The sequence below is a fragment of the Abramis brama genome, assembly GCF_963993115.1.
Source record: "Abramis brama genome assembly, chromosome: 20".
NCBI lineage: Eukaryota > Metazoa > Chordata > Actinopteri > Cypriniformes > Leuciscidae > Abramis > Abramis brama.
In genome coordinates this window covers 14,186,494-14,199,276 of record NC_139982.1, presented here as the reverse complement: position 1 = coordinate 14,199,276, position 12,783 = coordinate 14,186,494, and the positions used below count along the sequence as shown (strand labels likewise).

The 12,783-nt window shown below is 34.9% G+C and overlaps 2 protein-coding genes across 8 annotated transcripts in view; one reads left to right on the top strand and one right to left on the bottom strand.

Annotated features, from left to right (window-relative positions):
• The window catches only part of nap1l4a (nucleosome assembly protein 1-like 4a), a 36,024-nt gene extending 34,862 nt beyond the window's left edge, over window positions 1-1,162 (bottom strand). For both annotated transcript variants that reach the window (XM_084095465.1, XM_084095464.1), the window contains exon 1: window positions 1,081-1,162. The gene's annotated coding sequence lies outside the window, so the exon portion shown is untranslated. The remainder of the gene's footprint in view (window positions 1-1,080) is intronic.
• A 10,773-nt stretch (window positions 1,163-11,935) lies between these two features.
• Window positions 11,936-12,783, top strand: part of cpt1ab (carnitine palmitoyltransferase 1Ab (liver)) — a 28,900-nt gene continuing 28,052 nt past the window's right edge. For 2 of the 6 annotated variants that reach the window (XM_084094269.1, XM_084094265.1), the window contains exon 1: window positions 11,936-12,072. The gene's annotated coding sequence lies outside the window, so the exon portion shown is untranslated. Of the gene's footprint in view, window positions 12,073-12,129; window positions 12,400-12,783 lie in introns of those variants that run through there. The other 4 variants (XM_084094271.1, XM_084094267.1, XM_084094270.1 and 1 more) reach the window with 3 other exon arrangements.

The window sequence follows — 12,783 nt, the reverse complement described above, 5'->3', positions numbered from 1 at the left end:
CACACATCAGTTGTGGTAAACAGAGGCTAAAGCAAGTTAGCTTGACATGCAAGAACCAATGAGGTTCATTCTCGTGTGTCAAGCAGGTTCGGTTGAGCTTCTGTTTATGTTCGCTGATTAATGTTTATGGGCCTGAATTCAGTCTGTTCATAATATAAAGCGATCGAGTCTCTTCAGAAAATTAATTTCACGATCTCTATGTGGTAGTTGCGTAGCTGTCAATGGAGGAACAGAAATCGCTCAGATTTCATTAAAAACATCTTAATTTGTGTTAGGAAGTTTGGAACGACATGAGGGTGAGTAAATAATGACAGGATTTCAATTTTTGGGTGAACTATCCCTTTAAGAAGATCTCATGCAGGCTGGCAGTTGTGCATAAAGTTGCATTTCAGACACCCCTTACCAAAGCTCAAAGAGAAACGTTTACAGTGGGTGTAAAAAAAATATTAATAATAATAATAATGTAACATGTCCTTTCTATTTCTGTATTTGTAAGATGCAGTAATCACATAAAAGTATGACTAACACCAGCATGGCTTGAATTACTTAGGTTGGTGATGAGGATGATTATGATATGAGTGGTTTGCAAAACAAGTGGATCAGTTAATCATAGCTGTCAATCATAACACGTAGTGTGCATCACAGAAAGACATATCGTATGAGTTAGGCTATTAAAAACACCTTTAAGTGTCTTTATGTTTCCTTATGATAAACTGATAATTATATTTTATCAATGTCAAGTAAACTGTCTATTTGTTTGTCTGTGTTTGTTTTGTTTTTTAGTTTTTTTTTTAACTACCTAAAGCAAAACTCTGGTAAAAGACGAAGCCTGAGCAGCTGTAACACACCAGTGGAACTGCATGTCTTGTTGCTGTCACTGTGCTGTCATGCTTGTGTTAATGGCAGTTAAATATCCCAATGCACATGTGCAGCATGCATATCTCTCAACACCTCAGTTCCAAACCTTATAAAGTCTTTGGACGAAGTCGTTATAGCTCTTTAAAACCACATAAACTATTTCAAAACCACGAGGCTTCAGCTCTAATCGCGATTAAAAAAAAAATGTTTTCTTTGACTTACCCCCACGTTACGCTCCAGACCGTCCTCACGCTTCTAGCAGACGGAGAAGTGCGATGGCATGTCGCATCATCCTCAACTCTCATTGGACGACTGGCTGTCATTGGTCACGTGCACTGGCCAATCAGAGGCGCGCCTCTGTATTCCGAAACCTCATTGGTTGCGACTGTCTCAGTTCGTCAGCAGAGCGCATGTTGCAGTGTGTACCGTGTAGCGTAGCTACTCATATCGAATACTATTTGATTACGTATTGAGTAATAACTACAAATAATGCCCTACAAATGCATAATCCAATACTTTATAGATAATAGAGTGCAATGCCCTGTTGTGCAGGACCAGCAACTATTCATTTATAATTCTACGTCCTAAAAATGTAACAGTTCTCAGATCTGCAAGATAATGCTTATGTAATATGTAGTAGGCTAAGTATACTATCAATGTACTAAAAGTATACTTGTAAGTGTACTGTTTCAATACTTGGGACTATTTGCCCACTTTAAGTGTTACAGTAGTAAACTTTGAGTACACAAGTAGTTTACAACTAAGTTTTTAGTTTGTACTTCAAGTGAACTTATAGCTACACTGATAGCATATTTTATAGTTTGTGAAAGTACACTTGAACTACTCTCAGTAAACTACTGTACTAGTTTAGTAATTTTATACTGCAAGTATATACTTGTATGTTTTCTTTAAGTGAACATAACATCATATTTATACTATTTATTTATATATTATTTTTGCACTTGTATACTACCATGTTCCTATTCAGGAATTTTTGTACTTAAACTCTTACCTTTTTAAAAACATTTCATTTGATCAAACATCAACAGATGTTGAGTCCATCAGCATCCCCAAAGCTTCAGTCGTTTCCTCTCCATGGGTCGACATTTCGTGAAGCTAGTTATTTTAGTCGATAAAGTTTTAAATATGGATATTTTTCTTACACAGACGCATCTCTTCGCTTCAGAAGGTCTTTATTAACCCCCCAGAGCCGTGTCGAGCACTTTTATCATTGATGCACTTTGATGGACTTCCAAAAAAATATAGGCTACCCATTCACTCCCATTATAAAGCTTGGAGGAGCCAGGACATTTTTTAATATAACTCACACTGTATTCGTCTGAAAGAAGAATGTCATATACACCTAGGATGGCTTCAGGGTGAGTAAATCAGGGGCTAATTTTCATTTTTGGGTGAACTATCCCTTTAACTCAACACTCGTATGTTGGGTGGATGTTGAGAAGACATGCTGTGGTAGAGACTTACACATCAGACAAACACTCTTTCCTCCAGGCACAGATATAAACTGCCCTCCCGAGTCCAGAATGAAGAGCGAGTTTCATGGAAAGTTTCATTGAAAATCTCACCAGTTCTAAGTGTAATGAATTTAGCACCCTTATTTCAGTTTTTTTTCATTCAGGTGTCGTGTTAAGAAGATCTCTTTCCGTTTGATGAAAAAATCCACCAAAACAAGAGCTCAGGATGAGACGAAGGACCTGAGACGGAAACATCCAGGAGAAGTACCGACGGTATACCGTCATTTATAATTGACAACCATGTTATGAGAATATTGAACTCTATGTAGTTTCCTGAAGCTCTTTACATGACTTCATAATTTACACCTAAAAATGAGAAACTGGAACTTTTCTCACCTGTTCTAAAGCCTTGTCCACACTAATACATTTTCTTTTGAAAACGCATCTTTTTCTCTCCATTTTGGCCTTCTGAATATTAAATGTCCCCAACTAAACAAGCCAAAAGCTATATCATGCTATTCACTTTCACACTGTTGCTAAAATATGTTACTTTGCACACTCTTCATATCACAGTCCTGCAAAGATGACAGAAGATTTACTCACATTTGCTGTCCTGCGGAAAAACATGAGAGCTGTTGTGTTTTAGACCAAACATGTAATGGTGAGAGAGTGTGACCTGGTGTGATCAGTGAATGTTGAGATATTTTTTCACAGAATGTTTTGCAGGCAACATGTTATTAATTATAATTGATACATATAAAAAAGATGGAAGATTCTGTCTTAGAAATTCAAGAGGGAAAATGAAAATTGACATATTGCTCTTTAAATTGAAACAAACTTAAATATATTTTTATTACATTGACCTATTTCTTATTTAATTCTATAAAGAAAATCTTTTATTAAAGAATTAGAGAATGATTTTATTTTGCAGATGTTAATGTGATTGATGATTTTGCAATATCGGTCATATGTAATAATAAAATGATTTTTTTACAAACTTTCGGGAGGCTGTTAACTAATATCTGCTTCTATGCATAAAGGAGCATTAATTTTATTCTCCTCTAAACCACTAGATGGCACAAAACTTGCTGCATAAAATATTAAATCAATAATTTCATATAGTAAACTATATCTATTGTTACTAATGCCATATACATTTTTTTATGGGATCTCCTTAAGCTTCCAGATTCTATAGTTTTTAAATCTTTATTTAAATATATATTTATTAAACAAAAATACATTTCCTTTATTTATTAAAATAAACAGAAAATAGTACAAGCGTTGCTGAAGTGATTGTTTTGAAGTATTAGATATTATGCAGAACATATTACTTTATCTAATGTGTTTGTATCAATAATGAGGGCCTTTTGCCCCGGTGATTCTTTGGATTCACCTCACACACATTTACATGATTATTAGGTGAAACAAACCACTTTTTATAATTGATTTTCCCACAAAATCTTTTGATCCATCAATGTTTAATTAAAACATAGGCCTATAGGACTAAATATGTTTCTGCAATCATATTGAAAAGCACATGTTCTATTTAGCCCCATTATTACTCTACATGTTAATATTTCTCAAAGAAAAATCTTTCTCAAATAATGTCGTAAACTAGAGAACCCACGATGATGCTGTTATTAAAGGTTATAGCCTAATAATACTTTTATTAATAATATAATACGTTAATTATAATAATAATAAAAATGTTAAGCTAATACTAACTTTTTAATGTAAAAATTATAAAAATGTAAAATAGTCCTTTTGTTGCAAAATGCTCCTCTCTGGAGTTCATTTTTCTTACTACATAGTTTATGGGCACTGAATGGCCTTTCTGAGGTAAATGTAACCTCACGTGAGCTGTTTTATCCACGGCTGGAACACTGAGCGATTACATGAGACATTATTTCTGTGAGTTTTACTGGTTCCTTCGACATACCTTCTGATGTTCATTTTGTACTAGTTAAAAAGTAGGCCTTTATATCTTTATATCCTAGATTTCTTTATTTCTTTCTACTCCTACTTGTTACTGGCTGCTCACTCCTTGACCTTAACTATAGTGGATTTCATTCAGAAGAATTATGTTGACAGATTATAACTCACATAGTTCTTTTTACCTCTTAAAATACCTATAGATGGCCAGTACTACCATTATAATGCAGCACTGTAAAAACGAACTTTTTGGTATAGTAATATATATTAAATTAACCATCATAATTTTTACTTTATAAAATTAAAATTCAATGAGAACTAGAATTTTCTAAGTAAAATTTTAAATATCTACACATTTAATTCATGTAATAAATTAACTGGTTGGAAAGAGTAAATCTTATTATATATTTGCTTGTAATATTTAAACATTTTATAGTCACTTCACATAAACATAGTAATTTTAAGTAAATTTTAATCGAAAAGTATAGCGCGTTTGAATCCGCACATGCGTGTTTGGACAAGACAGTCTAACTGCCACTTTGGGTCAGACGGATTGGTGAGCTGCTGCGTGGCTGCTTTTTGTCGTGTTTGAGGTAAGTTTGTCTTTCTGTTTTACATTTAATAAAACATGGGTCTGTGTGGATTTTGATTGATGATTCTTGTTTACGTGACTCAATAAACATTAATGCTCATCTTATAACATGACCTCATATTAGTGTAACGCGTCTGGGTTATCCACAGTACATTAACGTTATAACCCTTACATTTCACTTCCTAAGTTACATTAGTTAACGTATATTTAATCGGAAAAGTTTTCAATAGTTTTATAGATAAAACACTGTTTTTCGTGTAAAAAATTCAAACTGATTGGATACCGTTGTAACTGCTAGTAGCTTGCTAACATGATTAGGCCTTAAAATGAACGTTAACCGCTTTCCTGCTGAAGTAGGCCTAACGTTACGTTAAGTTAACGTAACGTTAATAAGTTACCGTTGACTGTTGTATGGAAAAGTTAGAATTTTCTTACTGAATACGGTGAAGTGGGAGAAAAAAATAGAGTAAACTTTATAGTTACCTACACAATGTGTGTGGTAACTATACTTAGGTGTAACTTATTTAAATGCCTGAAATGCACTATATAATCACACCGGTTTAATCGTACGCATCAAAGGGTTAACATACTAAAAAAGACCATATGGTTTCGATTATGTATGTGTTCATTCTGTTATGATAATGAAGTCACTTTATATTTTTGTTTCTCAAAATAATTATATTTTTTCTTTTTCTAAACTGTATGCAGGAGGACAGCTGCAGTGACATCACTCAGCACATCATTAAAATACTGGTTGTCCATGGTGCTGATGGAGAAGATCCAATCGATGTATCCAGCCTTCTTAAAGGACAAGTTCGGTATTTTACACTTAAAGGGTTAGTTCACCCAAAAATGAAAATTATGTCAGTAATTACTCACCCTCATGTTGTTCCAACCCCATAAGACCTTCGCTCATCTTCGGAACACAAATTAAGATATTTTTGATTAAATCTGAGTGCTGGATCACTCCTCCATAGGCTTCTAAGACACTATAACTTGCTGGCCCAGAAAATTTATTAAAGACATCGTTAATATAGTCCAAGTGACTACAGTGGCTCAATCTTAAGTTTATAAAGCGACAAGAATACTTTTTTCGTCACCACGTATCACACACATGACCAGCGTCGCCCAAAAGTGAGCCTACGTGTGACGTACAACTAGGCATGTGCCGGTATCACATTTTCATGCTGCGATTAATTGAGTGAGCTTTTATCACGGTATACGGTATTATCACGGTATTTTAATTGCACATGAGAAACAGATGGATTGTGGGGGGGGAGGTGTAAAAAATAAAATAAAACTTGCATCACAAGGTGTAATTGTGATTGTCAAAACATTTGGTAACTAAACTGAATTTTATTAAGTTTAGTGACAACATGTTACAATGATTACATGGTACAATGACTGGTAGGCTACTGATTGTATTGCTTAACACAAATTTAACGATTTCAATTCAATACTTGGGATTTGATTTAAATCTTGATTCAATATTGACTAATTTTGGATAAATATTAGGAAGGCTACAGTAGATAGCCCACATGTTATTTTTTTCTCATGAAAAAAATATCTCACATAATGCTATGTAACCATATAGAGCCCTATCAGCTGGTATTATTAAAGCTTACAAATAACTAATTAAATCAAATAAAATGTGGTTTTCATTATAATAACAATTATGTAATGACACAAGTAAAAATATAATAAATATGTAAAAAAGTGCAGTGCACATATTCAGCAAAATACTCCTCTTTATCTATTTGTTTTAGTCATCTAACATGCTGCTGGTCATTAAATGGTTTAAATGTAACGTTCTGTGATACAATTGTTCTCCTGTTTCATATCAAAAGTAACCTGCTCTGTCTTGTTTGACGGTCTTCGTGTCCTCTTTGCTCCGCGATTTTTCTCTGCGTGAGAAAACAGATGTGTGGCGTGGCGTGAGCTTGTGAAGAGTCTCGCGCTGAATGCATCGAGTTGGCAGCTCTGCTTTTAGAAGCGGGATGGATCCGGATAGATCGGCGGCGGCTATACTGTAGGCGGCGGCGTTTCTCCTTCCACCATGCTGCTTCTCCATGTGAGGACTGTTTACATTAGACTAGAAGTGCGCACCGGCCGCATGCTTATACACGTGGCGATTGTTTACATCAGAGTGCGCACGTGTTTCGCGCAGCATATACGCAGTGTTTGTTTAAGCAGTTGATGGAAAATAAGCTATAATGTGCGTTCTAAAAATCTAAATTTGGAACTATTATTTTTCACGGTATTTTGAAGTGCCCGCGATAACAATATCGTGCATATTCATTACCGCGATTTATCGCATTACCGAATACCGGCACATGTCTACGTACAACACAGACGCACTGCGCTTAAACACTACGTGAAAAGACCCGAGGCCCAGAGAGAAGGAAATGAAAAGTGGAATAAAGTCGTTATTTTTGTTTGTTTTTGCGCACAAAAAGTATTCTCGTCGCTTTATAAACTTAAGATTGAGCCACTGTAGTCACTTGGACTATATTAACGATCTCTTTAATAACTTTTCTGGGCCAGCAAGTTTCAATCACTTAGAAGCCTATGGAGGAGTGAGACAGCTCTCAGATTTAATCAAAAATATCTTAATTTGTGTTCCGAAGATGAATGCATAGGTGCACTGGAACAATCCTTCCTAAAACGCATTAAACTTTCGTTTACAAAGACGTGAAACTCACCGAGTGGTCAGGGGTGTTCACTGATGTGCTCACACAAAAATCGCTGTAAAAAACTCCATTGACTTGTATTGGATGTGCTGTGAGGTACGGTATTACTTTTCAGAAACGATCTGAAAACAGGGCTTTATGTGTAAAATACCAAACTCGTCCTTTAAACTCTCCCCAAAAGTTCAAAGATTGAAGATGAAGTTGTATTAAATGCTATGGTATGATGTTTAAACTTTCATTTGTTGATGTTTTAATACATTAAAGTTGTAATGGTACTCTTTAAAGTTCACTATTTCAGAGTGCTGTTTTGAATGTTGAATGTTTTGCATGAATTTTAAAAAAAAAAACATTTTTATGTATAAAACAAGGGTTACAGTATAATTCTGAAGTTTTACTGAATGCACCTGTGTCAAGAGATGACTGTGAATGTCCATTTTTGTATGAAGAATTTTTTGATGACTGAAAAATAAATAAACTGTTTAATTGTATTTTAATTGTGTGATTTGTGAAAAATATGTTTATTATGAAAATGTTAATTTATGTTCATGATTATTTATAAAAAAGAAATTAGCAATGTTTACATAATTGTAGGGAGTATTATAATTTCATAAAACTAAGTTAATTAAAACAAAAAAACTGAAATAAAATCTACTTATTTACTTCATTAAATGGTAAGATTTACTTCATAATTTCATAAAAGCAAGCTTCCTAATTATAAAACAATAAATAAACTTTACTTAATTACTTTAAATAAATATAGCTTCTAAATGAAATGTAAATAGGTAATTTTTACTTAATTTCTTCATGAGCGTTACGTTCAATACTAAGTAGATTTTACTTGATAATGACACGTAAGTTGTACTTGATATTATGGCAGTAAAATTTACTTAAAATATACTTGTGCAAATTGTTACGAGGATTTTATTAAGTAAATCTTACAAGTAGTTTTTTTCAGTGAGTATTTTACCTGCCAAAAAGTGATTGTAGCCTCTACTTATTGACTGAAAGGTTATTTCTGCCCTGAAATTAGTTGATTATATTCATCAGGGTCATATCTGACAGATTATAACTCACTGAATTGATCGGAATAATGACTCTGATTCTGTTATTGCCTGTTTATTACAGTGAAATATCTGTATAAAGTGCTACAGAAATATAGCTGTCTTAACTCAGCTTTTATTTATGAAACACATTTAACACCATTAGAATGGACTAGACTGCTGTCCATAAATAGTAAATAACTCTAAAATACATAGAAACATATAATTTCATCAAAACATGACACCAAGAACCACAGTTCTCAGACCTGTCAAACACCAAAATCTTGATAAAATAAATTCAAAAAGTCATAAAACATTCATAAAATTCTTCAAGTCCTTTTTAAATCAACCTGATGTGTGAATGTGTGTGGTTTGCATACAATCTATTATAGTGTGTGTGTATATATATATATAAAAGATTTTATGTCGGGGCGTCATCTTGTACAGTAGATGGCGGTAATAGGATTGAGCAGCCAGTAACAAGTAGGAGTAGAAGAAGAACGCCGTAATCTCAGTTCTCGCCAGGCGGGAAGGAAGTCGACCGGAAGTTGAAGCCGGCCGCGTGCCACCATCTTGTAGCAGAACTTCACCTGCAGTTAGCATCCCATTGACTCCCATTCATTTTGGCGTCACTTTGACAGCGAATAACTTTACATCTGAGGCGTTTGAAGACTCCATTTGTCCATTATTTATTTCTAAAGAAACACGACAATGTATAAAATGCTCCATTACCTTGTAGCTTATGTTATGGCCCCGTAGAAGCAGTTTTTGTAAAAGTAGGCTAACGATTGCGTCATAACCACGCGACTCTCTGTCGCACAGTAGAGAGATTACCGTATGGACGGGAGGAGAAGCTCGCGGGCAATCGGGGGGACGTGGAGGCAAAATGACAATATAATTAATCAGAATACTTAGCAAAAGTTGCTCCTGATCCAAGCTCATGTACAGCTCCTACTCACACTCTCTGTCTCTGCAAGATTCGGAAGGGAATGATTCAGATTTCTCTTGGCACAGCTACTAGAAGACAGACGGGTTGCTCACATGGTCCGTGTAACGCTTTGCTCGGTTTGAGTCTGCGCGTCAGGAAAGGAAGTGCTAAGAAATCGCTAAAAATGGGCTTCACTTGTCTCAATTGAGATCCAATGAGATGGCTCTGTCCACTTCTTATACTGTCTATGGTTCTCGCGCATGCGTCCTGGCGCTCCCGTGATCTCGTCAGAGGCCCACATTGAAGAACACTAATAGTTGGATAAAGTCGTTATTTTTGTTGTTTTTCCGCACAAAAAGTATTGTCGTCGCATGATAAACTTAATGTAGAGCCACTGTAGTCACTTGGACTATTTTAACGATGTTTTTAACAACTATTCTGGGCCGGCGAGTTTGGGTCCCTCTGAAAGCCTATGGAGGAGTGAGAAAGCTGTCAGATATCATCAAAAATATCTTAATTTGTGATCCGAAGATGAACGAAAGACTTACATGGTTGGAACAACATGAGGGTGAGTAATTACTGACAGAATTTTCATTTTTGGGTGAACTAACCCTTTAATACTTCTTGAGTTACAGGCAAAACACTTTAGGCAAAAAACACAAGAAGTGCTTTTTGCTATTTTTGAGCAGTCACTGGTGGCATATAATGCAACAAAGTTTGTTAAAGTCAACAGATTTTACTAACAGACCTACTGATCTCAGTGTAAAAATAAAATAATGATGCTGTCATCTTTCTAAAGTCACCTATTACATGACCCTTATTACATTTTAATAACTTGTAATCTGTAACCTATTACATTTCTAAAGGAACCTGATGTGGCAATGATATGCCATCATGTAAGCTAAGTGAACAGTGATTACAATGTGTGTGATTGGTTTAATTTCATTTCTATGCTATTTGTAGCCCACTTAGTCAAAACTGATTCATTGTAGTTTTTGACCAGATGGTTGATATCCCATCATGTTACCAATGTCAATAATTTCTATAAGATGTAAGTGGAATTTCATGTCATGGTCAATCTGTAGTCACGATTTAGCTATTAAACGACTATTAGACGTCTTTTAAACGCAAAATTTCTTTCTGGGTTAAGTGCAATTTTAAGTATATTTTTGAGAAGTACATAAAGTATATTTCTGTGAAGTAGGCTATTCAAAGTAGACTGAAAGTATACTATCTTATTTTTAGTTTAAAAGAAGTAGCCTATAATAATAGTAGGGGAGCGCGGGGCACAACGTAACACAGGGCTAGTTGTAACACACTTGTTTTAAATACACATGCTAGCATGACGAAACTTGGTGTATTTGCTAGTTGCCATATCAACACTATATAGAGAAAAAATTGCGCCAAAATATATATTTTTAATATAAACCATAGCAAAAGTAAATTTCTTACTTAAGTTAATTTTTCATCTCTATTTTTTGTGTTTATTTAAAATTAGACAAATCTGATATTATTTTAATCTCCAATATGTTATTTAACAGTTGAGATAGTTCTTTAATGCTTCGCTAACTAGCAGAAGACACTAGCCGGGTTTAAATCCCAGTTGTGCAGGCGGGGCATGTTGTCACACTGCGTTACAATGTGCCCCTGTTAGAAATATGCTATTATATTCTATACTTTTATTAATTCTATTGAGAAAACATGAGGAAAAAGGTGAATAAAGACTGAGAGTCAATGTTCAGAAATTACTAATTATTTATTTGTTTTGAACTTTTGTATAGCTGTGTTTTCATGTGTTCCTCAAAAATGAGTTTATATTTAACTATTAAAAAATGCCATTATTTTATATGAAAAAGTTAATAATTGATATTAGATCAGATTACATTTTAAGCTGTCATATGGTCATGTTACAATGTGCCCCTCACATGTTACCCCACCTATGGGGCATGTTGTTACATTTCACTTCCATTCTTTCGGGGTATATCAAGAAAAAAGTATATACTGTATTCATAAAACAAAACCACATAATTGTACTAGACATGTGGGAAATTAATGTGGGAAAAAATAAATACTCTGAACCATAAGTAGATTTACACAAACTGAGAAAGTCATCAACTATATACTATATAACTATATATAACTATATATATATATATATCCTTCTTCCTAAAAGAAGAAACAGTAAACATCAAATTTGCTTCTGCACTTGTTATACTCCCACCTGGACAAGGCTGCTAATTGGCTTCTCCAGTGATTTCGTTACCATGGGGACAGGCTGTTTGCTTTTTCTTTTTGCTGATTGCTACATTTCCCTGTTCATAATTATATATGTGGAAAAAGAGTTGAATCCTTTGATGTCACATTTACAATCCATATCTTCCAGGAACTAGCCGCGCGCGCCGCTCTCTGCACAGCGTGACGTCACGTTGGGGGCGGGTTTGCTAAATTACCCTTATTAACATTCATTCATATCTTACACTAAAAGCAGGCGGCGGCAAACCGGCGCGTCTCCTACAGTGGAAACAGTAATCCACATATTTCAGGAAAGGACGTAGAGGTAAGAATCCAGAATAAATCAACTCTATATAACGTTAGCCTATTCTAGCTGCAGCATGAGAGTGAAGTGGGTGAAAGTGCACGCGCGCACAGCTGGTGTATTCCTGTCCTCTTCGGCATGATGACACTGCTGCTTAAAACACAAGGTGATACCGGACAACAACACCGTTTTTCTTTGAATAAAGCATAAATGGGTGTCATATATGGTGTGCGATTAGTTTTTGTTTGTTTATGCATGTGTGTTGATATTATAACACCCAAGAGCACCTGGTGTGTGTTGCACGACGAGGTCAGTGGATTGCCGGGTGTGTGAGGGCATCTTGCCAAAGTGAGTTGCGTTGGAATTCGTTAGATTTTGTTGTTGTTGTTGTTGTTGTTGATGATTGCAATGTAATCAGCGGGACTTGTCAACGTGATGCCGATAGCTCCTCTTGCTTCATAGTTTCGATTTGGGACAAATAAGTTTACTAATGTGAAGTGTGTGAAATCTTTGCGCGCAGCCTAATTTAGGCAAATGTTTACTTACATTTTAATGTAAAACCCTAAACCCTGTCTAATATCTAATTTTGTGTCCCACGGAAGATACAAAGTCATATGGGTTTGAAATAAGATTAGTTTGAGTAACTGATGCATTTTCATATTTTAGTGAATTGTCCCTTTAATTGAATAGTTCGATCATAGAGCAGGAACTAGATATACAAATATTTAAATA